Genomic DNA, 24734 nt, shown 5'->3' on the forward strand with positions numbered 1-24734 from the left:
GAGAATATTGGCCTTGCAGAAATGATGGGCAAAATGCTAAAAATGAATTTTCACTACTCGCTGCCATTCCAAATGAGATCTACGCTTCCAAAGAGTCTTCCATGGAAAGAAAAAGGACTTTCATGAAAATAAAAATCTCCATGTGTTTATGAACGAACATGTTCTTGCCGGTGGGACTGGTAAAATTCCCCCTCCTCACCAAAAACAACAACAACAACAAATTTTAAAAAGAAAGGTAAAAATAGGATAGAAAAAAAAGACAAGGAAAACAACAGTGTGAACCCCACTGAAAATTAGAATATCAGGCTTAATCCTGTCTGGAAAATCTAAATAAATCCAGGCCTTTTTCAGATGCATTTAAGGTTTTGTGTTTGTCTGTTTTTTGTGTTGTTTTTGTTTTGTTGCTTACAATAAAATGAACATTGAGAAACTTTGAAAACAGCCGATTTTTTTTTTTGCGGTACGCGGGCCTCTCACCGTTGTGGCCTCTCCCGTTGCGGAGCACAGGCTCCGGACGCGCAGGCCCAGCGGCCCTGGCTCACGGGCCCAGCCGCTCCGCGGCACGTGGGATCTTCCCGGACCGGGGCACGAACCCGTGTCCCCTGCATCGGCAGGCGGACTCTCAACTGCTGCGCCACCAGGGAAGCCCACAGCCACTACTTTTTACGCGAATAGAGTATGCCACTGAGGCATTTTAAAATCTAAAAGTGCTTGTGCTGTTCAGTAGAGGAAAGCCTCCTTTGGAGTATGGATTCAAATCTCTTCCACTTCTGCCCTTCTTTTTGTTCATTTATCACAGTGAATGGGGGAAGAACATTGAATTACATATCAGTAGAAAGTCACGAGTTATAATTCCACCTTATTTTACTCGGTCACATTTTAATGACCCCGTTGCATCTAGCAGGTACCTGTGTCCCATCAGGAAAGGAAGTTTTCCTGTAGATTCCTTATCTTTGCCTCATCTGTAACCTACTGGGTGGGATTAGCTGAACTCCAGGGTCCCTCCAGTTTTAGTTTCTGATCAAAGACTTCACCTTGGAGAGAGGAATAAACTCTTTCACAAAGCAGGTCTTTATCCTCACTTCTTTACACCACATCTACTCGGTTCTGTGTGCCAGAACTGTGTGCCTTTCTTAAGATTTCAGGTGCCACAGAGATAGGCCCTTGAGAGCTGACATAGCTAAATAGTTTAAGGGAATAAGTAAGGAATCACATTACTAAGGTTTGAATTCTTGTCTGGGCTACTTGGAGCTCTGTGGCCTTAGTAAGTTACCATATTTCTCTCAGTCTCCACGTTCTCATTGGAAAATCTGTTAGGATTACATGTCAGGACATAATTTGCGAAATGTGCTTTAAAGAACGTTCCATTTTATTGGGTCATTGGATGGTTCTGTTTCTTATCATAAATGAATAGTTTGCCTAGATTGGTGTGATGGATTGAACAGTATTGTTGTTTTAATTAGCTAAACTTTAAATTCACTTCCATCCCTTTGTAAACCAGAAGAATGGATATAAAATAATGAGACCAGCCAATAGGAAAATTATAGATAAGATAAAATTTGTCAATATTGCTCCTCTCCTGGATTTTATTGGTTCTTTTCAGTGGTGCACCTTCCCAGGTGTCCAGTACCATCAAGTAAAACACTCGATGACTCAAATCTACCCGTGTTTTTTTCTAACTAGGACTCGGGCGTTATCCTTTACTCAACACGAGTGCTTCCTTGAGAATAAAACTGAAAGCTTCTAAATAATACAAATTCCTAGACCACACTTTCCCTTCTAGGTCTTGTGAATCAGAATCTCCCAGGATTACTCCGTTTAACAAGTTACCGGTTTAAATAGTATGTACGTAGGACAGCAGAGACATAGGAATTGACATTTGGGAGGCATTGCGTCATGTATATTACAGACTGAACGTTTGCATCCCCCCAAAATTCATATGTTGGAATCCTAACCTCCAATGTGATGGTATTAGGAGCTGATGCTTTGGGAGGTGATTAGGTCATGAAGGTGGAGCTCTCACGAATGAGATTAGTGCCCTTATAAAAGAGACCCCAGAGAGCTCTCTTCATCTTGGGAGAACACAGTAAGAAGACAGCCCACTGTAAACCAGGAAGCAGGACCTCTCCAGACCCTCAATCTGCCAGTGCCTTGATCTTGGACTTCTTAGCCTCCAGAACTAAGTGTGAGAAATAAGTGTTTGATACTTAAACCATCTAGCCAATGGTATCTTTGTAATAGCAGCCTGAACGTAGACATGATATTTCCCTAACTTTTCCAAACTTATCACATCTTATCTGGACTCTATCCTATTGTATGTTCTGCTTTCTGCCAGTTTTTATGCTTGTTAAGAGTAAGTATATCAAATAATATAGTAGGTAGCTAATACACAATACACTTCCTTCAGGCACTTAACAATCAAATCAAAGTAAAATGGACAGAACCCACAGAGAAGGTGGTTCTTTGAATTAGAGTGATTAGGGACCCATTAGTTTATGGCCCCACCTGTCAAACCTAACTGTGTCCTAAAATTCACACTGGGAAACTTGTCTGGCTGTTAAAACAATAATTGTTACTCTTTTACTGTATATATTCATTGTTTGTGGATAAAAAGGTCTTGCAGTGGATAAAATGAAGCATTGGCAGGAATGAGTCTAGTCCTGCCTTGAAGTCCATAAGCCAAGGGATGCATTTCCAAACCAGAAAGGAAAAGCTGCAGACACAGAGACTGGGTATAGAATCAAGGATTGAAGGACCAAATTGATAAGATCAGTGAATTTGGGGAGTTAATGGGGAGAGTAGTCCATTTAAAAAATGTATTATTTTCACTGTTTGCCTTTCTTTGCCATGATCCATTCAGTCCCTGCTGTATTTCACTGGTGAAAAGCTTTGATAATTATGGAACATCGATGAGATAGAAGTAGGATCCTGCAGCCCTCAAATTCTCAGAGACCCTGATAGTGAATTTAAATATAAGCTTCCTAGTGGTCTCATTCTTTTCAAATAACGTACTCAAGTTTATTATCTTAGGTCATCTAATCTACACGGTAGGGGATAGAGGTGGAAAGCCCAGCAAAAGCTAGTAAACCCAGCATGGAAACAGATAGAAAAGTGTTGTTGAATCAGCAAACCATGCACTTAATCTTTATAATCGTTAAAGGAGCCATGGAATAATTCTTTTGTCTCTCGGCACAGTCACTTGTTGTATTTGTAGAATGTAAACCAAATGCGTCTCCCATTCTGCATCCCCCGGAAATCTTCAGGATGGAGCAGAGGCTGCTTCTCCCTCACTCTGGCGTGTCATTTACAAAGACACCCTCAGTAGCGCCCCCAACCCTTTTGAAATAGGTGCTGAGTCAGAAGACTCAGGCCACTTAGTCATCAAACCCTGCTGCTATGTCCCAGGATTTAATATGACCCCCTCTTCTATTCATTGTTCCCCAAAGTCTGTCAGATTAAGGACCTCGGGAAGCTTATTCAGCAGAGATGGTAACTAAATCCCTGTCTCTCTCTCACAGTTCGAGACTGAGATATTGAATTCAGAAAACGGAAACGTGTGAAAATATCCTAAGTGAAAGGGGATGTAAAAATGAGAGAATCTAGGAGACAAAGGCACAGGAGGATTAGATAGATAGATAAGCAGGGGAACATAGGGGAGATCTGGGCCGCAAGGCTTTGTTTTTGGTAGCTGAATTTCACACATCCTTCTTTTTAGAGGCACAGGACTGTTACGTACTCAGTGTGAGTAAAAGTCTAAGATCACTTCCCAAAACCAAAGTTATGGCTTCCTATTAAGCGTTCACTCTCCTCTCAGTCTTCCAAATCTAATTTTCTGAAGGAGCTAGGAAAATGATTGTTTGAAGGATGGGTGGAAACAGAATTCATTCTCTTATGTATCTTTGTAATTCTTGGAATGATGACTCTCCTCAAATATTGATTGTCTGTGTTTTGAGACTACTGTTTACATATGATAAACAAATGCATTGCACCCACTTTCTCTAACTCCAATTGTTTAAACTAGCCTCTCAGTTCATTTTCTCAGTTGGGTGTCCTTAGCTAGTCCTGTAATGAACTTCCTGACTCAGAAAGTAATAACATGACTCCTGCCAGAGAGAGTATATTTTATGGAAGTGTTGGGAAATTTTTAAGTTAGAAAAATCATTGATTGTTGAAATGAAATGACATGTTGATAAAAACTAGGGCATGACTCGTGTTTGTTTTTAAAAGGCTCTGGAAGTAACAGACTGCACATTACCATGTATAAAATATCATTCCATCTTTTTAAATCGAAAATGAGGGAAGCCTAATACGATTTTGGAAATAATTCTGGAAGCGTATGTACAGTTTAAAAGTAAATCTAAACACATTTTATTTCCTTGGGCTATTTTGAACGTCATCTAATACAGACAAGAAAAATAGACTCCCCTCAGGCCAACAAGTAATATAAAATCTTTTAGAATTCTTTAGGGTTTGAATGGAATGGACTAAAATGAAGCTATCCGGGTAAGACATAAAAATCAAAGTTTGGTTAAAGTTTCTTTAGGTTTATTTTTCACTTTAATCAGCTTCTATGTTTCCTGCTTCCAGAAAAAGGATCCAAACTCTAAGATTTCAGGGCATGGCTATTTAGCTGAGTGTTTTGCCTCTTCAAGAAGTGAAGAGACAGGAAATGTCATAAACTAACACTTATACAAAATTTCCACCCTAGGTTTCCAGCTCAGAGAAGCTTAGATGAGTGTCCGTTGGTCTGTATTGCCCACATTTTTCGACATGAGGGTGGGTGAGGAAGGGGTGTGCCCTGGAAATATTTGAGACAAGGACCCCCTTTTCCTTTCCTCTTCATTAGCTGCCAACTATTTCTTTCCCTCAAAATTCTGTCATCATCTAAAAATCTCTTGTATCCCCTGTGACCTGGTGTCGTGGAATTTCACCAGCCTTTTGCCCCTCAAACATGGTGAAAGAATGTCTTCATTTCTTCAAAGAATAAAGTAAGAAAAACGTACATATGATCTCTGTCAGCATTTTCTCTACATTCATTTTCATTGGATTGAAGTAAAATAATGAATTCTGTTGCTTCGGTGAATAGAAAAAAAGGGACAGACCTTGGTGCGCAACATCAGGCCTGATCTTTTGAAGTAAACCAGCTCAGATCTTTGCAGTATAGACAGTTTCCACAAAATCAAGAATGATTTCCACATAATGGAAAGACCAGAAATATAGCATTCCGTCAAGGATTTTTAAATAAGTTTTTTTTTTTTTTTTTAGAGCAGTTTTAGGTTCAGAGCAAAATAGAGAGGAAGCTGTGGAGATTTCACATATCCCTCACAACACGCATAGCTTTTCTCCTTGTCAGTATACCCACCAGCGTGGTACCTTTGTTACAACTGATGCAACTACATTGACTTTAAGAAAAGAATAAAACGTTTTACACTTTGATTTTTCCAATTAAAATGTAGATATTGAAGGTGTACACCATGATGTTTTGATTTACTTAATAAAAATGATTGCTAGTGTCAAGCTAATTAACATACCCAGTGTTATTAACTGTCGTCAACATGCTGTATTTTAGATCTCTAGACTTTTTCATCATACATAACTGCCACTTTGTACTCTTGGACCAACATCTCCCCGTTTCCCCCACCTCCCTGCCCCTCATAACCACAGCTCTACTCTCTGCTTCTATATATTTGACTTTATTTGATTCTACGTATAAGTGAGATTACGCGGTATTTGTCTTTCTGTGTCTGGCTTATCTCCCTTAGCATAATGTCCTCCAGGTTCACCCGTGTTGTATGTTGTCTCACATGGCAGGATTTCCTTCTTTATCAAATCTAAATTACATATATATATATATATATATATATATATATATATAATATTTCTTATTCTTCCATTGATGGACACTTGGGTTTTTTTTTCCATATCTTAGATATTGTAAATAATGCTGAATGAACATAGGCGGGCAGATATCTCTTGAAGGTACTGATTTCATTTCCATTGGTTTATACCCTGTTTTTTTTTTTTTTTAAGAAAGCACCATTTTCTCTTAGAAAAAGTCACTTTTTGCATACAAATCCCTGTTTGTGCACAAATGAACACAGCAAAACAACGCATTTGAGGCTTTGTGCCATGTGTTCTCTTAAGAGACTCAATATGATCCCTTCATAGAGTAAGTTTGCTTTGGCTTAAAATTAGGTAGCAACATATATCTAATTTAGAACTATGACTCCAAAATTTCAATCATGTGTTTGCTTTTGCTCTGTATCAGTGCCACCTCTCCTGACATTTTCTCCAAAGTGATCCCTTGTGTGTAACAGAAATTCATTTCTTTGTCATATGGTTATCCATCGCAGCTTTGATAGAATGGAATCATAAGTTTAATGTCTTATTTCCTTATTGTCCAAAATGCATGAAAATAAAGACCTGACTATTAAAATCAAAGGAGCACATCTATGAAGCTCCAAAAGTCACCTCAGGTGTCGTATTTGTGGAAACACGAGGGTGAAACAGGATGCTGAAGGCGAGAATGTCTCCTGATCACCCTTCTGGTTTACACCCTCATTCCACTTTCCTCAACTCCAAGTGTTCCTACATTTTTATTTATTTGACGACATGTCTTACAATTGTCAGCAGTGTTTGCCTTTCAAAGGGACTGAAGGGATGGCTTAACTGGACAGAACAGATGCGTCACTGTTTTCTAACTATCTAGGGAGCTCTTTGTTTTTTCGTCTAATAATAAAAGTAGAAAAAGAAATCCCTAACTCTATCTAATATTTATTGTAAAGGGAAGTACTGTTTGAGGGGTGATGCCTGTTTACATCAGATGGAAATCGCATTCACAGAGACACTTTTTTTTTTCAAACTCTAAATACAACTCTTGTCCAAGGAGGACAAAGGCCTCGTCATAAAAGCTTAGTTCGAACTGGACAGTCGTAAGTTTTGCTTTTGTCTGACTGCATTCTAATCTGTTGACTTTTAAAATTGAATGAGAAACATTGTTTCCTGAGAAGAGAGGGGAGCATGAAAGGCCGGGAGCACAATGGGGGATATTGTTACTCACCTGGGGGCACATCTTCCAGGTGTCTCTGCCTGATGAGAATTGTCGCAGGTGAACATTTCAACAGCCAGGCAGCCCTGATTCCTGAAAACGTCATGATATCTGATGGAGTTCAGAGGAGGAAAATTTGAAAGAGGAGAGAATAAATGAATTAGTGGAAGAAAAAAATAGAAAATAACTAAAAATCGGAAGAATAAAGTGACATTTTAAAGTTACCTTAAAAATAGAGAGTTGTAAGGCACGCGTTAAAAAGATGATATAATATAGCCCAATATAGCCCAAGTAGTGGATCGTTTTGGTTAGACCATCTAAGACTCTTAGGCTGAAAACTCTTTGGATGATAATTTGAACCTCACAGGGACATTACTCTAGGGAATTTATTGCTTGGGCATTTCGTTAAACTTCCAAATACCATTGTGAATGATACTGGGGAAAATAAAATGGACACTTAAATGAAAAAGCCAGGCCTTAGTCAAACACGTGAAACAGGAGATGTGTATCTTCAGAACCACGCTGTCAAACTCTGAGGAGGTGGTATTAATGGAACCTCTCTTGGTCCACCCTCCCTTTCCCCACTACTTCTCTACAACGATTTGGGAATCTTTAATGACATTTCCCAAGTTTGGGTCTTCTGCTGACACCAGTGTTTATGTGAGAGATACTCATTCTGTGTGGCATCTTCTTTGTCCATAGTACATATGTCCAGACTTTACACCAGTCACTCTGTGCTTCCAAGTTACTACCTACCAACGGATGCCATGTCTCATGAATGGTCCAGTTGCTTCTTCCTTCAACTGTAGCATTTTGGATATCATAATAGTGTTGTCATTGAGCTATAGATTTTTCAAATTGGGAAACTCAGACTCAGATAAGGACAAGAGAATATTTGGATACTTTAAGACAAAAAAAACTTCTTTTTTCTTTTTTTAATTTAATATTTATTTTATATTGGAGTATAGTTGATTTACAATGTTGTGTTAGTTTCAGCTGTACAGCAAAGACATACACATAGATCCGTTCTTTTTCAGGTCCTTTTCCCATTTAGGTCATTACAGAGTATTGAGTATAGTTTCCTGTGCTATACAGTAGGTCCTTATTAGTTATCTGTTTTATATATAGTAATGTGTATATGTCAGTCCCAATCTCCCAATTTATCCCTCCCCCCCTTTCCTGCTTTGGTAACCATAAGTTTGTTTTTGAAGTCTGTGAGTCTGCTTCTGTTTTGTGAATAAGTTCATTTGGTATCATCTATTTTAGATTCCACATATAAGTGATATCATATGATATTTGTCTTTCTCTGTGTGACTTACTTCCCTTAGTATGACAATCTCTAGGGCCATCCATGTTGCTGCAAATGGCATTTTTTCATTCCTTTTTTATGGCTGAGTAATATTCCATTGTATATATGTATCACATCTTTATCCATTCCTCTGTCGATGAACAAAAACTTCTTGTTTTGTCACTCATGTCAGCTCTGCGACAATGAGAATTGTCGCAGGTGAACATTTCAACAGCTAGGCAGCCCTGATTCTTGAAAACGGCCTAATATCTGATGGAGTTCTGGAGGTAGCAGCTACCTACGTGGAAAAGAAAGAAAGTCAAGTCATTAAAAGTAGGGTTTCTGTAGCGAGTCGTCCTGGATTGAAGCGCTGCTTCACAGCTTACTGAGAGACTTCATCTAAGTTACTTACTTCACCTGTAAAATGGAAATAATAAGTGTAGCCACTTCCTAGGGTTGTGGCGAGTCTATAATTGAGATAATGCAGACAAACTACCTGGCGGATTTTCTAGCACGTGATGAACATTCACTCTGGCACGTAGTATGCCGTTATGTTTTTCTGGTGTGTTGTTCCTACACTACATAAGAAGAAACGGCTCTGAGTAGAGTGACCACTTTAAATGGTTGTGGCAAGGGGGAAAGCCAGAACCAAGTGTATCAGACAGAGTTGTGGCAGGAAACAGGTAAAACACTCAGTCAATTCGAAGGGTTAATTGAAGAGAGTTCGAAGAGAAGGAACATTTGCTGATGTGTGGGCAGGATTAACGGAATCATAAAGAAATGGTGAAGTGCCCAGAGGTTCCTGGGAATAGGAAGCTCAGGCCGAAACCCTCTAAGCCTGCAGAGGAGAGAAGAGAAGGTTGTGATATAGAACCCGGAGAGAGTTGTAGATGAGTAGAGAGTTGTAGATGTTGAAGAGGGTCACCCGGCAAAAGCCACAGGTGAAGAGTGACAGCCCAGCAAGAAAGGGGCAGAGGGCTATAGGACTGCTCTGTTCTCCTGCTGGCAACTCTCACTGAGATAGCAGAGCCCAAAGCCAGAGGAAAAGACCCTGGGCTTTGTAGTTCCTGTCGTTAAGCTCCTGGGCAGAAAACAAGGCAGAGAAAGATCCTGGTGGACAAGTGCACCAGAGTTTCAGTTCATTTCTCATAAGCTGCAATTCTTGCCTTATTCTGGAAGCAGGATTTAACACTTGTTATTTTGCGGGGCCCTGGGGCTTTGTGGATTGGAGCTTGGAACTTTGACTTGAACTATATTGTAGGACTGATATCTCAGACTCCCTGGGAGCGTAACCTCTAAGTACTTAGATGTTACTTTTGAACAGTAAAATGCCCAGTTTTCTGTCAGACAGAGCATGACTGATTTAGATATAGTTCCTAAAAAGCAGGGTTTCTGTCGCAGTATTAATTTAATTAAATTATATTTGGAAGTGTATATCAAAGTTAAAACCAGATGATATACAGAAATCCAATTTGCTTCTTGGACATGTGTCCATTGTTTGAATCAAGGTAACTGGAAGAAATCACACTACAGTCTCAGGATTGTTGGAAATTCCCTGATGGTCCAGGGGTTAGGACTCCACGCTTTCACTGCTGAGGGCGCAGGTTTGATCCCTGGTCGGGGAACTAAGATCCTGCAAGCTGTGTGGTCAAAAACAAAAAAAGATTGTATCCTCTTTCAAGTAAAACTCTCAATTTTGCTTATTGTATTATTTCAAACTAAAGGTGACGTTTCAGAGTAAATTTGGGAGTTTTGCTATTAATTATATTATGCTGAATATTTTACAAGTATTTTTCATTCACTTTGGCCGCATGGCCTTTTATGTTGGGGTCTCATGGTAACACTGATTTCGGGCAAATGGTCTCTCCCTGCGTCATCATAAATCATTGCAAACTGACTTTTAAAAAGTTAAAGCTAGATTAGTCATGGCACTGAACAATTGATGGAGAAGACTTTAAGGTCCTAAAAGACATTTTTCTCCAAAAATCGAACTTAAAATTTTTTGGAATGAGAAACCTTGTCCGAATGATGCAACCGGAAGTAGCAGTCTTCTTTGGTGCAAGCGTTTGCCCATAGTGCTTATAAAATAATTCCTTATCAGCCTAATAGACCTTAAGGAAGATACAGAGTGAAAATGAAATTCACCGCTATTAATACAAGGAAATATTTGCCATATTTTAGAAATAATGGACTATACTGCAACTTGCAGAAAAAGAAATAGGGCAACATATGAGTAAACTCACGTGTAAAATATTCCAGATAGCATGGCTAATGTCAACCTCCAAAAATGTCATTTATTCCACACACTGTGACCAAACCACGTCCTATTAAAAAACAAAAAATGAACAGTTCAGGAAGATCAAGAGATCAGGAAGCACTTGACATAAGGATTGGGCCACAATAAAAGATTTATGAGTCTCTCTTTCATTCAGGAAACGATTTGATACCATCACGGAGTGAATAAAATTGGAAGCAAGGAAAGAGTATTGACGTCAACACGTATTATATTAGTGAAATAAATAATGAGAGAAGGTTTAGAGAATCCTGTGACAATGAAACATGTGTGTGTACGCTTCCAACTAACACACCAGGAAAATTTGACAGGTGTTACCTGATAGTTGATGCATTTTTTAAAAATGTAGTTGATATTAGGAAATCAGAGGATTAGCTTTATGTTTTTATTGGAAAAGTAATCTTAAATGTAATTGCTTAATTAAAAAAAAATCTGTGAATTCCATAATCTCTAACCAGCCCAGGTACAGTCCTGCCTTTCCTAGAAACACCACAGATATTAGTCCAATATTATTAGAGGTTCTGTTTCATTTATCTACTTATCACTGGGTGATGGAGGCCAACACAGCTATAGACATTATCAGAAAGAACAGTAAAGACATACTAGGAGTCAAAGAAAGCTTTGTCCCCACTATTTTTGAGCTGGCAAAGGCAAAGAAAAATATTAACTAAATTGAGTTAAAAACTGTGAGAGAGAACAGAAAATGAATTTAGCAATATGTAACTCTGGGTAGATATCATCAGTATCAAGATTATATCATTTAATTTCAATCAGTACACCAATTCTTTTTTTTTTTTTTAATTTTATGTATTTAATTTTTTTGGCCTCACTGCTTATGGGATCTTAGTTCCCCAACCTGGGATCAAACCCGGGCCCTCGGCAATGACAGTGCAGAGCCCTAACCACTGGACCACCAGGGAATTCCCAATCAGTACACGAATTCTTATGACACGTCTCTTCCTGTGAAATTGCAGTTATCTCTGTACCTCACAGTGTTTTTTACTCTCTGGTTTCTTGCTTTCAGGAACTAGATGAAAAAGTAAGTACTCCAAAAGAGCTAAGGGGTGGCTGGAAAGTCATTTTTGTCGTTGACCTTTCATATCTAGATGTAGCGTGTTCTTTAAGTGATAAAATTTATACTTGAGGAATCATGATAGATTTCAAATTGCTTTGAATTCCCCTAGACTTCAAGGAAAGAAGAAATATTCTCTAAGACTGAAGGTGCAGAACACATTTTAGAGGAAGCAGGAAAAATGCTTACTTTGATGTCTGAATCCTCCCATTTGAAATGCAATCCTTTGGCTTCTTAAGGAAATAGATGGGTTTTTCAGCTTTTCCTCCCAATGAATCTGTCTTTTGGAAAAGTTCCCACAAAAACAAATAAATTTTGATAAAGAGCGTAGACTATCACATGGTCCAGAAAGAGCCAGGCTAGAGAGAGGCAGGCCGTTACGGGCTTCTGGGCAGCAAAACTGACAACCTGAGAATCCCAGTCGTGAGGGGAGAGGGTGGAGAGATCTCCCAAGTGGAAGATTCAATGATCAAATGCAAGGTTAAAAAGAATTTGAAAGGGTATACTGTGAGAACATAAATTATACTAGCATAACTCCTACCCATTTGTTGAGCTAAAGGCAAACACGCAGTAGGTTTCTGGGGAGGATACTACAGCAGTGGTACCGGTTTGGTATCTCCCTGAATCCCTATATAGGAAACAGGCAGAGCAACAGGGTGGGAAAACCGAAGAGTTATTGAGAAAATTGTATCTGAACAAAGACATAGAGAAGATGAAAGAATGAGTCGCGTGAATATCAGAGAAAAGAGTAGTCCAAGCAGAGAGCACAGACGGGTCCAGGAGCCTCAGGGCTGGAGGGAGACGTTGGGGAGCCGTGACGGAGGGAGAGAGGTAGGAGATGAGGGCAGAGTGGGAGGGAGGAGGGTAGAGCATCCCTGGACTTGGCCTTCACCTCTGTGTAAAGTGGGACCCACTGGAAGATTTTAAACACTGGAGTGGTGAACAATATTTAACGTGATCCCTCTAACTGCCATAATAAGATGTATTTATATGAACTACTCCCAAAGAGCTAAGAAAAAGGACATAGAAAAAGGATAGGATGAAACACCCAAAATTATTTCCACTGGGATTTCGGGGGACAGGAAAAAAGAAACTTGTGTATTTTTTTCCTTCTTTCTTCACCTCTGATTTACTTATTACAATGAGAATGAATTTTTTTTTTAAAATACGTATAATCATATCTATGTCTATATCTTCCTGGATTCTAACTCATAGAATATGCCTCTCACTGCATAAACCATTGTCAGCCACGCTTATTATAAGTCACCCCCCGACACCAGGAACTGTTTTGTATCCTCCCCCAAATCAGTCTTATTCTTGGGCAGCCTTTGTTAGAAAACGAGTTTTCCTCGTTCTGATTTAAATTCTCTTTTCCCATAACTTCTCTCCGACCTGCCTTAGTTTTAATTATTAGGAGATGCAGAGAATGGGCTTCATAATTCTTTCACAAGACTTCTCAGCAGCTTGCTGTAGAAAGGTGCCTGAACTTGGAGAAGTCTAAGGAATATTTTGTCAATTTCACAGCTTAACAAAGGGCTGGTCCTGCCCAGTGGACAGAAGTAAACAAAGACTTAAGAGGAAGAAGTAAGCAAGGAAGGAGATGTAGTGGGAACTCGTACTTCTGTAGGATATAAAAAGAAACTTGCATCGTGTGTTGGGTAATCTTATAAAATCGTAGGTAAGGGACACAGGAAAGTTACTGGGAAATGTAAGGTGCCAGTTGGCTACTAAGGGCAGCACCAAAGAAGAATAATTGAGAAATCCAGCCTGGAGAGGACTTAACACCCTCTTATGGGTTTCCAAGTGGACTGCTTCTCCTACAAGAATTATTTTTAGAAATGTTATCTCATATTTTCCGTGCTTGTGTTATTTTTTTCCCTTCTAATTTTATACCTGACTGCCCCGAGTGGGTGTGTGTGTAGGAGGGGTGGGCAGTTAAAGGAGGAAGTGGTAGTTTCAAAACACAAAGGAATACACATCTCTTAGATTCAAGTGTAAGACACCAGCGATCTCTCTTCCCACAAGCTGCTGCCGCTGAGTGGACTTACACAATGCCTTTCACAACGGAAAAGCACTTAATTCACCGCAAACTGTTATAAGAGTGTGCCTTCAATGAAAATAAGGGACTCTAACTTTTATAAATAAATAAATACAGGGTGTGTTGATCGTGCTTGGTGAGAAGAACCGAGAAGGTTTGAGAGATAGAGAAGAAAACACGAGAACGCCTTTTTTAAAGCCTTGTTTCTTGTAAGTGAGAAGGTGTGCCTCTCACTGAACCAGCAGTATCCCATCATCTTGGGGAATGCTCTTGATAATACAAAGTTTGAGTAAGAAAGCATTTTATGTTTCAGTTTATGTAAGGGGCAGGACTGAAGTTATAAAGAACGGAAAATGTTTCTGTTCTCCAGAAGTCTCTCACGGAAAAACACATGCAAACACAAACCATACATCAAACCTACACGTGCAGACTCATAGGAAAATCACAAATGCTGGTGCAAGGCAGGGTGATCAGAATGAGATCAACAGAGTAGGTGGAAAGAGATTGTGAAAATTAAAAATACATTCATTTCCCAAGAATGATGACTGTTATCCAGAAAGTCAATTTTTTCCCCAAACATGGCCAAAACCCAGAAGAAACACCACCAAAAAGTCTAACATGTTTTTAAGGCAGATATTATAGTAATAGCCACAGTACCACCTTAATGTTGGTTCAACTCTTTCTAATTTCCGGGAACAGTGCTAATTATTGTGATGTGCTTTAAGTAAATTAATTCACTCAATCAACCCATCCAATTTGTCAGAGATCACAGTGGATAGTAGAAGAGGAGTTGACCCCCAAACGCGTCTGCTTGTCTCTACTATCCAAGCTTTACAACCAGCAGCCTCCAGATTGGCTGGGCATGTCTCTGCAGGTGTATAAAATGACCTACTGGGGTGTGAGAAGAAAATACGAAAGAAGTTCATTTCAGTTTTTGTGTTTCTTTCTTTAAAAATTGTTTTTGTATATGATATAACATATGCATAATATAGTAAGTTTATAAAGTGTATAAATACAAAAATTTACATACTGTAGGTTGTGCTTAAAATATGTGATGATAAGAATGTGCAATCAAAAAGTCTTAAAAAGAATGTTTAAAGTATTAAGCCATATGGCTCCAAAATTTAGACCAACCCAAAAAGCCAGGCACAAATTTCTTTCAAAAGTTCATTTTTAGTACATTTCTATCGATTTGGTTAAGCCAAAGAGAAAGCTCCTTGTAAAATTCAGTTTCCATTTCACATTGTAGAAAAATTGGTAGCAACTCTGCTATCGTAGTTACCCAAATCCTTACAGATTACAGTTGCAAATTACAAGGGTAAAAGGGATGACTGGAAGCAAAATTATATTATCTAGACGTTTGAACTGATGTAGATCAAAACATTTTTTTAATGTTATAAATAGCAAATATTAAAATATTAAAATTTTTTTAAATGTTTTAAAAATGTTTTTTAATATTTATTTTTTAAATATATTAAAAATTTTTAAATGTTATAAATAGCAAATATTAAAATAGTTATAAAATGTTATAAATAGCAAATATTAAAATAGACTATTAAAATAGTCCTTTTTTAAATGTATATTTAATGTATATTTCACTTTATTGTAACATAACACATCAGGCAATAAACAAAATTAGGACCCTTCTTCATGACGAAGTGTTCCCCTTCTGCTCAATATTTTCTGTTTAAGAAAATAATCGGAATGCTGTATTTAAGAAAGATACCTCTCATAACGGCTAAGTGTAAACATTAACGGGCATAATAATAAGTTGTTATTATTATATTGTGTTAGTTTCCTATTACTGCTGTAATAACCAGCCACAATTTATCATCGTCTATTTCTGGAGGTCAGAAGTTATAAATGCGTCTTACGGGCTAAAATCAAGGTATCTGCAGAGTTGTGTTCTTTCTGGAGGCCTTAGGGGAGAATATGTTTCCTTAACTCTTCCAGCTCCTCAAGGTCAACTGCATTCTTTGGTGTGTGATCATATCCAAAGCAAGTCACTCCAGCCTCTGCTTCTGTCATCAACACCTCCTTCCATTCTGACTCCACAGCCTAGCTCTTGCACTGGGGTCCCCTGGCTAATCCAGGATATCTCCCCATCTCAAGCTCCTCACTTAACCCTACCTGCAAAGTCCCTTTTAACTTGAAAGGTAACGTATTCACCGATTCCAGGGATATTAGGGTATAATATCTTTGGGGAGCCATTATCCAGCCTACTGCACAGTTGGAACTCTGGTCCCCAAAGATTCACGTCCATCTCACACACAAACTGTGTTCATCTCCGCGCAGTGTTCCCCAAAATCTTGACCAGTTACAGCATCCAATCAAATCCAAAATCTCAGTTGACTCTTACCAGTTTAAAAGGCCCAAATCTCATCATCTCAGTCATCTAAATTAGGTATGGTTGAGGCTCTGGGTATAATCCATCATGGGGCAAAATTCCTCTCCATCTGTGGGCCTGTGAAACTGGAAAAAAAAAAAGTTATCTCCTTCCCAAATACCACGGTGAGGCAGACATAGGATAACAGTTAATAGCTGTAGATATTCCTGGTCCAAAGGAATAAAATGGAAGGAAAAATGTAGTCGCCAGTCCCAAGCCATTTCAAAAATCCAGCTGGGCAAACTCTATTTAGGGTTCAAGTCCTGGAAATCATCCTCTGTGGCTTTGCCATCTGTCCTCTGGACCTGTGGCTTTGCCCTCAGAGTCCTTGCTTTATTTTGAAAGATAGAATATGCTTGGGGCCAAGTGGTTTCATCAGCCTGTTTCCTGCCTTAAAAACGTTGGGGGTTTCAGATAGCCTTCCTTCTTTTAACCTTCTCTTTGTCCCTTTCAGTCCAAACTGGTGGTGTTTCCAACGATATAACATTCTAAAAATCCTTGTGGGTCTCCCATTTGTGTCTGGGGTATTCAGTTCATTAGACAAGAGGCTCCTTCACAGATCATCCCTGGGTAAACACATCTTTATTCCTGGCCTCTACGGAGATGGATGTAGGGATTCACCATTCATACACCTAAGCTCTTCAAAGAGTCCTCTATGTGACTGAACATTCCAACATTTTGGCCCTTTTAAGGCACTAGTAGAATGTTGTCCAGCTACATCCTTGGCTTTCTCTCTAGAGCATACTTTTCTGGCCAGGAATCTCCTAATTTAAACACATTTTGAAATCTGGATAGGCTGAGAATTTCCCAAATCACCAAGTCCTGGTTCCTTTTTGCTTCACACTTCTTTCTTCAACTTATCTCTTTCCTCTCATATTTTCTATAAGGAGCAAGAAGAAACCAGGTTGCACCTTCAACACTTGGCTTGGAAATTTCCCTAGATAAATACCCATATTCATCATTTGCAAGTTCTGCTTTCTGCCTAACCTCAGGACAAAATACAGCTAAAGTTTCTGTCACTCTATTGAAAGAATCTTTTTTCCTCCAGTTTCCAATAACACTGCCCTCATTTCCTTCTGATGCCTCAACAGCAATGATTTCACACTCATATTTCTACCCAAATTCTATTTATGATGATGTAGTTATTGTCTAAGATGATATAGATTTTCTCTGTTGTTCTCCTTTATTTCCTTCTGTGTCTTCACCTGCAGTATATTTCATGTCCATATTTTTACCAATAGTCTGTTTATAATGACCTCAGAGTTTTCTAAGATGATACAGGTTTTTTTCCTACCATACACTTCCCTACTCTTCCAGGCTCTGCCCCTTATCCAATTTGAAAGCCAGTTCTACATTTTTAGATATTTGGTACATGCAGAAGCACCCCACTTTTGGGTACGAAAATCTGTATACCATTGATTGAATGGCTACTGTCTTCAAGCATTGATGAGCTTGAACTCAGCACTTTATAAACACCTTAATTATCTTAACAACTGTCCCAAGAGAAACATTATTATAATTATTTTACAAATGTGAAATACAGTGTCGTATGATATCATAATAATAGGCTTTGGAGTTAGGCAGATATATTATAGATTCAAATTCTGGTTTCATCACTTTTTAACTGCATATTTCTGGAAAAATAATTTCATCTTTTAAAACTTTCTGAGCTTTAATTTCCTCAAAAAAAAAAACAACAACAGGGCTTCCCTGGTGGCACAGTGGTTGAGAGTCCGCCTGCCGATGCAGGGGACACGGGTTCGTGCCCCGGTCCGGGAAGATCCCACATGCCGCGGAGCGGCTGGGCCCGTGAGCCATGGCCGCTGAGCCTGTGCGTCAGGAGCCTGTGCTCCGCAACGGGAGAGGCCACAGCAGTGAGACGCCCGTGTACCGCAAAAAAAAAAAAAAAAAGCAGTGGGAAAAAAACTCCCTTTTTTTCTTTCTTTTCTTCCTTTCTTCCTTCCTTCCTTCCTTTCTTTCTCATGAGGCTTACCTAAGATAATATATGTAATATGCTTGCTTAGTGAACACGTAATAAAAGTTGTTATTCTTGTATTTTTGTATTCTGCTGCCACATATGAAATTAATTCACACAGAAGAGAATATTACCAGAGGAGAGGAGGTATATTGTATAAGGATTGCTGGTAATGCAGAATGAAATAGACACATTTAGAGAGACTGGTTATTACAGCTGATAAAGGCTTCTGAAAGAGCTTTGGTGGTTGAAATAACTTTAACTCTCCAAACATTTCCATTGCTTTTCTTAAGGATACTTAATAGTTAGGATATCAGACCTCATGAATTAGTTAGAGAAAAGATAATGGATTCAGGAAAGTTTGTGTCTGATGAAGACTCAAACATGGAGGAGCTCTGTATTTGTATGGGAATTTATTGATACATAAAGTGCCGATATCAGCTTGAATAAAAAGAAAGTGTTATTATAATCTTCAGTTAAAATATATATTCTAATTATATTCCATGCCTCTAAAGTACTTTATAATTGTTGGTTTGTCAATCCTGGGGGTTTGAAAAGCTCAATACAAATATGGTATGTTAAGTAAAAGGAGAAAAAGGAATCCTCCCAAGACTATACTTATTATTTACAGAAAGAATCGTTTGGTAAAGAAAGAATCATTTAAAACAATGCACTTTAACATAAACCAACCAGGAGTCATCTCAGAACTATCCTCTGGGATCCTGGCTGAAAATAGAAGTTTTATCACTTGTCTTTTGAAAAGGGCACCCTTTGGTCTACAGTTAAGAATCCTTATGACATAATTTGTTGACTATTTTTTTCAACCAGATTTTTAAGCTGTCAGAAAGTGAGGCACTTAATTTATATATGTACGTATAAATACGTAATGTGCTGGAGACCTCAAATAATTATCATTTTTGTACATCTAAGATAAGAATTACTAATGAAAATGTTTGCTCTTTTTTTTAAAAAAGCAGCTCTAGGTTTGAGGGGAAAGCACAGAGATTTCTCATGTACCCCTGCCCACACACACACACACTCTCCCCCATTATGAACATCACTCACCAAAACGGTACATTTTTTATGAAGGGTGCACCTATACTGATATATCATAATCACCCAAAGTCTAGAGTTTAACTTAGGGTTCACTCTTCATGTTGTACATTTTGTGGGTTTGGACAAAAGTATCATTACACAGATCCGTCATTATAATGTTATATAGAGTGTTTTCACTGCCCTAATATTCTCTGTGCTCTACCTAGTCTTCACCCCACCCCACCCGAAACCCTGGCAATCAGTGATTTTTTTAAAATTGTCTCCATAGTTTTGCCTTTTTCAGAATATCATAGAGTTGAAATCCTATAGCATGTAGCTTTTTCAGATTGGCTTCTTTCACTTGTATTGATAATATGCATTTAAACTTCCTCTGTGTCTCTTTATGGCTTCATAGCTCATTTGCTTTTAGCTCTGAATAATATACCATTACATTCATTCACCCACTGCAGGACATCTTGGTTTTAACAATAATGAATAAAGCTGCTATAAATATCCATATGCAGGTTTTTGTGTGCACATAAGTTTTCATCTTCTTTGGGTGAACGCCAAGAAGTGTGATTGTTGGACTGTAGGGTAAGAGCATGGTTGTTTCATAAGAAATCGATAAACTTTTTCCAAAGTGGCTGAACCATTCTGCATTCCCACTGACAGTGTATGAGAGTTCCGGTTGCTCCACATCCACATGGGCATTTGATGTTGTCAGTATTCCAGATTTCGACCATTCTAATAGATACGCAGTGGTATGTTATTGTTGTTTTATTTAGCATCTCCCTGATAACATATGATGTGGAGCATCTTTTCGTGTGCTTATTTGCCCTCTGAATAGCTTCTTTGGTGATTGGTCTCTTCAGCTCTTTGGCCCATTTTTTAATCAAGTTTTTTTTGTTTCCTTATTGTTGAGTTTTAAGAGTTCTCTGTGTATTTTGGATAACAGTCCCTTATCAGATGTGTCTTCTGTGAATATTTTCTCTGTAGCTTGTCTTCTAATTCTCTTGACAGTGTCTTTTGCAGAGCAGAAGTTTTAATAAAGTTCAACTTATTGATTATTTCTTTCATGGATTGTGTCTTTGGTGTTGTATCTAGAAAGGCATCACCATACCCAAAGTCATCCAGGTTTTCTCCTATGTTATCTTCTAGGAGCTTTGTAGTTTTTCATTTCACATTTAGATGTATGACCCATTTTGAGTTAATTTTTGTGAAGGGTGTAAGGTCTGTGTCTAAATTTCTTTGTTTGCATGTGGAGTCAGAGTGTGCTCTCTCCACACATTCTTTTCATCTCCACCTCCACTTCTCCTTAATAAGAACCCTCTGCTCTGAGATGGGTATTTTCTCCCATTGGGTACCACAGGCTCTGAAGGAAACACTGCTTTGCCTGAGGCTCTTGCTTCTCTATATTTTTTCCTTCTGCATGACTGGATGAAGACCTCACCCCTGGGTGATAGTCAGGGTAACTACATCTACATGCTATTTCCTATAACATCATTTTTTTCAGCAACTTGCAATTCCAGACACAGGGAAAACATGGCCTTCTATTTTCCCAGAAAGCATGAGGTCCATCTCAGCCAATTACGCTTGACCCTGTCTCCTTCTTCAGGTCACCTTCCATTTCTTTCAGCAAAGTTAGATTTCCATGGTGCTTTTTGAGTCTTCTTAAATTGCTATTCTATTATAGTATGTCTCATTATGAGACATGTTGAGACAGGAGAACATCTCCACCATTGAAAGAAGAGTCTCTTATGTTTTCTCTTTTTTAAGATGCCTAAAGTATTATCAGTGTCATAATTTTTGGAAGAATAGGATCTCATGCCTCAGACACATCTCAGGGTCCTTTCTACCCAAAGAATAGCTAAAAGATTATTTCTTTCCACTATACACTTATTTTGGGTGTACATAATATTCAGCCTTAGAAAACTGATATTGCCTTTCTGAGCTGATATGTGTATAGTCAGTTATAGAATGTTTCATATTCAGCTCAAGAAGACATGCACTGCATTTGTGAGCTAAATGACACACATTACTAATTGTTTATTTTCACTTATTTTTATCTGCCTCTTGTGGGTTGAGTTGCCGCCAACATATTCAGCTCAATAAATGTTCCTGTTCTACTCTTCCTGGCTTCATAATCAACTTGTAGCTTCTAGTCACATCTCAAATAAATATTGAGCAATTCAAATCCTTAAAATGCTTCAGCATATTGATATATCCTCAGCTAGAGAAAAAATAAAAACAGAATCCTCAATATGCAACATGTTTGTCAGCCTTTACCACAGGGTTCTCTGACTCAACTCGACTCAATGAGTCAAACAGCCTTTCCATGTTCCTCTCAGACTCTGAAATCTTGGGCTAAGTAAAAGTGATGTTTAATATCCTGCAAGTATATTTGTATTTGATGGTAGTTTCCTGTGAAATGAAAGAGAACAGGGGAAAAGTGACCTATATATTGGCTCTGACAGAATGCATTATGGTAAATTCAAAAGAAGCTGGATGGCAAACATCGCTGTTGAACTGGCAAATTGCCACGGTCAGGAAAGTGTGCTGGGAGTTATACTCAAGGAAAAAACGTTAAGTTAATAAGCCACTCCCAGCCCAGATTTTCCTCTTTAAAGGACTTGGCTGCCAGCATCATCTGTTGACATCAAACCAAGGAACCTCTTCCACTTCTGTCTTTATCAGAATCTTTATTTCCCAAACAGTCAAGGTCAGGTAAATCATCTTCTTTTCTCAACAGTTAAGTAAAATCAGAAAGACATGAAGATAGCACCAAAGGGAAGCCAGAACCGTGGTGTCTGGCATAAGCTGGACTATTTATTGCCTCACTATAGTAGTAGCTGATGTAGATGTATTTAGTTAATATCCTTAAGACTCTTGTTGACACCCCACACCCCTTTTGTTAAAAGCACTCATTTCCAAATCCAGCTTCTCAGTGAGAATAAAGGATATTCCTTTAGAGACCAAAGACACAGGCTCCACTCCCGTTCCCTTCCCATGCCTGTATTTCTCTTCCTTCTGTAAGCGGTACTTTCTATATCTCTCAATCCGAAATACAAATGCTTCAAAATCCATTGAAAATGTCAGATGTTCAATTACCCCAGAGGATATTGTGGAAGTCGCTTTGTGTGTTTGCGTGTGTGTGTGTGTGTGTGTGTGTGTAGGGCAATCGAAAATAATATGCAAAGCTGATGTGCACTGCCATTTCAGCAAACTCTGTCGTGTAACTGGACAGTTTGAGAATTCAGCTGAGTTCTCTTAGGGAGGTCATTCTATCCCAGTATTTTGTATATATTGTGCTTGAAAGTGGGCTAATATTCATTAACTATTTTCATTTCATTTTGCTTATTTAAAATAAAGGTCTCCAAATTTTGCACGCAAAGAGAAATCCAAATACAGTTTTTAAAACGCAGGTATTTTCTACTTCTACTCTAAGGCTGGCTTAGGTGACAATTCAATAGGAGGAAGTGAAATATCTTGAACTAACACATAAAAGAAAACACTGAGGGTTTACTGCCTTTCCGTGCATAACATTTTTTTAGGGCTAATTCACTCCTCATTAAGGACCTTTCTTGCAAAATAATTGTCTTTGAAGAGAGGAGTCAAAATAACGTCTTTATTTTGAAACCGAGCAATAACATGCTTATTCCTTCCTTGAACTATTTTGCATTTAGAAAGCAAACTGCTACCATTGCCTCTTGGACAACAAATAAGCCCCTAAGAATTAAAATATTGCAATATTTCTTAATAAAATTCTCCTTAAACCAGGGAAAGAAGAGGCTATGGGCCGTAATTCATCAAAATGGCAGGTGGAATGCAATGGATCCAACGACCAACTTTTATTTGATCTGTGGCAGAGAATTATAATCTCTTATTAGAGATTCCTTGAGGTTGACATTTCACTCTTGACTTTTTTTGGTGGCGAATTCCTGGGAGGTCTTACCTGGCAGAGTATATGATCCATTGAGAAGGGAACGTGACCACCTTTTGTGGACTGAAAACAATCAAAACCAGATAGAGACCTATGTTCATAGTGGACACAAGCATGACTTGAAAGTCTGTACGCCTTTGGGTTCGTTTCTCCTATTTCTGATGTGAGTGACCCAAAATATCAAGCTAGATTTATTCACGTATGCGCATAGCACTTCAACTACTTGGGAAAGGAAAAGATGGGATTGCACTTCAGATGTAAAGAAGCAGGGAAAATAAAAAGAGAAGTCTCTATTTGTGTTTTTTAAATGTCTTTATTTCTTGGAGCTGCCTAGTTTTGGCAAGAAGAGAACGGAGAGGACTGAAGTAACTATTCTTATCCACCGTGGGAGTTACTCCTGTTTGCTTCCTCTACAAAACCAGCACATCCAGGCTCCTCTTGAGACGTTCTCCTTTACAAAATATGCTTGATCTGAACAACTACCCGGCAAAGGCACAGAAGAATCTGAGCTCGATCTCAAAAACACTGTCATCCTTTTTCTTCACCTCAGAACTCTTCTTCGAAGACATTTAAGTCGCCCCAAACAGGAGACCCGGAATGTTTTCCTTGAAGAATTTGCAGAAGATGAGGGTCCCCAAGGTCATTTGTATAATAATGGGTACAGAGATCTGTTGGTTAAAAACATTAGGAATCTTCTCAGGCATTCAGATGTTTGAGAAAGTATTTCTCTCCATCTCTGTGCCCCGAATGAGCACAAATGGTTGCATGATTTATGTAGATAAATGCGAAAGCTCTGTCAACAGGTATGTGTGGGAGAATCAAAGACTTGCTGTCTCCAAGCATTTCTTTCACCTCCACCTCCACTCCTCCTTAACAAGTCCCCGGGTGCTCCGAGTTGGTTATTTTCTCCCATTGGCCTCACTTTTGCTTTTATACCTCTGCTCTTGCCATTGCTCCCGTTTGGATCGCCTGCCCCCTTCTCCTTGTAACCAAAGCATATACCATCTGTAACTTCCAAATAAAGTCCAAGGCTTATCCCTGGAGCCTAGGATACATCATGAGCTCTGTTTGTGTTGTGTGTGTGTGTGCTTCTTTGTTGCCCTTTTTGTTTTAGTTTCTCTCAGCACAAGTATTTCAAGCTTCTGGAACAAAAAGGACCATAGTTCAATAGTAGTTACCACTTACTGAGTGCTCACTAGATGAAAATAGCAAAAAAAGGTCGGAGCAAATGTTGAAAATGAAGTGATGAAAGAATCAAACTTCCTTATCTGATAATTTTTGTGTGATGTTGAATAGATGTCTGGTCCATTTGCATATATAATTCTAAATGTCACGGTGGCAGAAAATGTTAGTTTCCACCGATATCATCTTTCTTTTTTTTATAGCCAAAGAATCCCTTCCTTATATCTAGACGTGGTATTGTAACTAGTTCTGGCAAACTTGCATTGTGCAATTCCTGTGATATGATTTTAAAGGGAAAAGGCAACATGTCTTTATTCTTTCCAACACAAGCCCGATGGCTGGAGCACAAGCAACCATTTTGGACCAGGGAGGAGCCTGGGACCTACTATCATGTATCCACATTATCAGCCACGGACAGCAAAATTTCAAGGAGGGGGTTTAAAAATTAATTGATAAAGAAAAGCAGATGAAATTTTC

At 38.6% G+C, this 24734-nt stretch overlaps 1 protein-coding gene and 1 non-coding gene across 2 annotated transcripts in view; one reads left to right on the forward strand and one right to left on the reverse strand.

The window, feature by feature from the left end:
* The window catches only part of KCNJ2 (potassium inwardly rectifying channel subfamily J member 2), a 526088-nt gene that overhangs the window by 271463 nt on the left and 229891 nt on the right, over positions 1-24734 (forward strand). The window lies entirely within an intron of this gene.
* Positions 11477-11549, reverse strand: TRNAD-GUC (transfer RNA aspartic acid (anticodon GUC)). The gene has a single exon. It is a non-coding gene; the product is annotated as a tRNA-Asp (tRNA).

Source organism: Globicephala melas, chromosome 20 (genome assembly GCF_963455315.2).
Source record: "Globicephala melas chromosome 20, mGloMel1.2, whole genome shotgun sequence".
Classification (NCBI taxonomy): Eukaryota; Metazoa; Chordata; class Mammalia; order Artiodactyla; family Delphinidae; genus Globicephala; species Globicephala melas.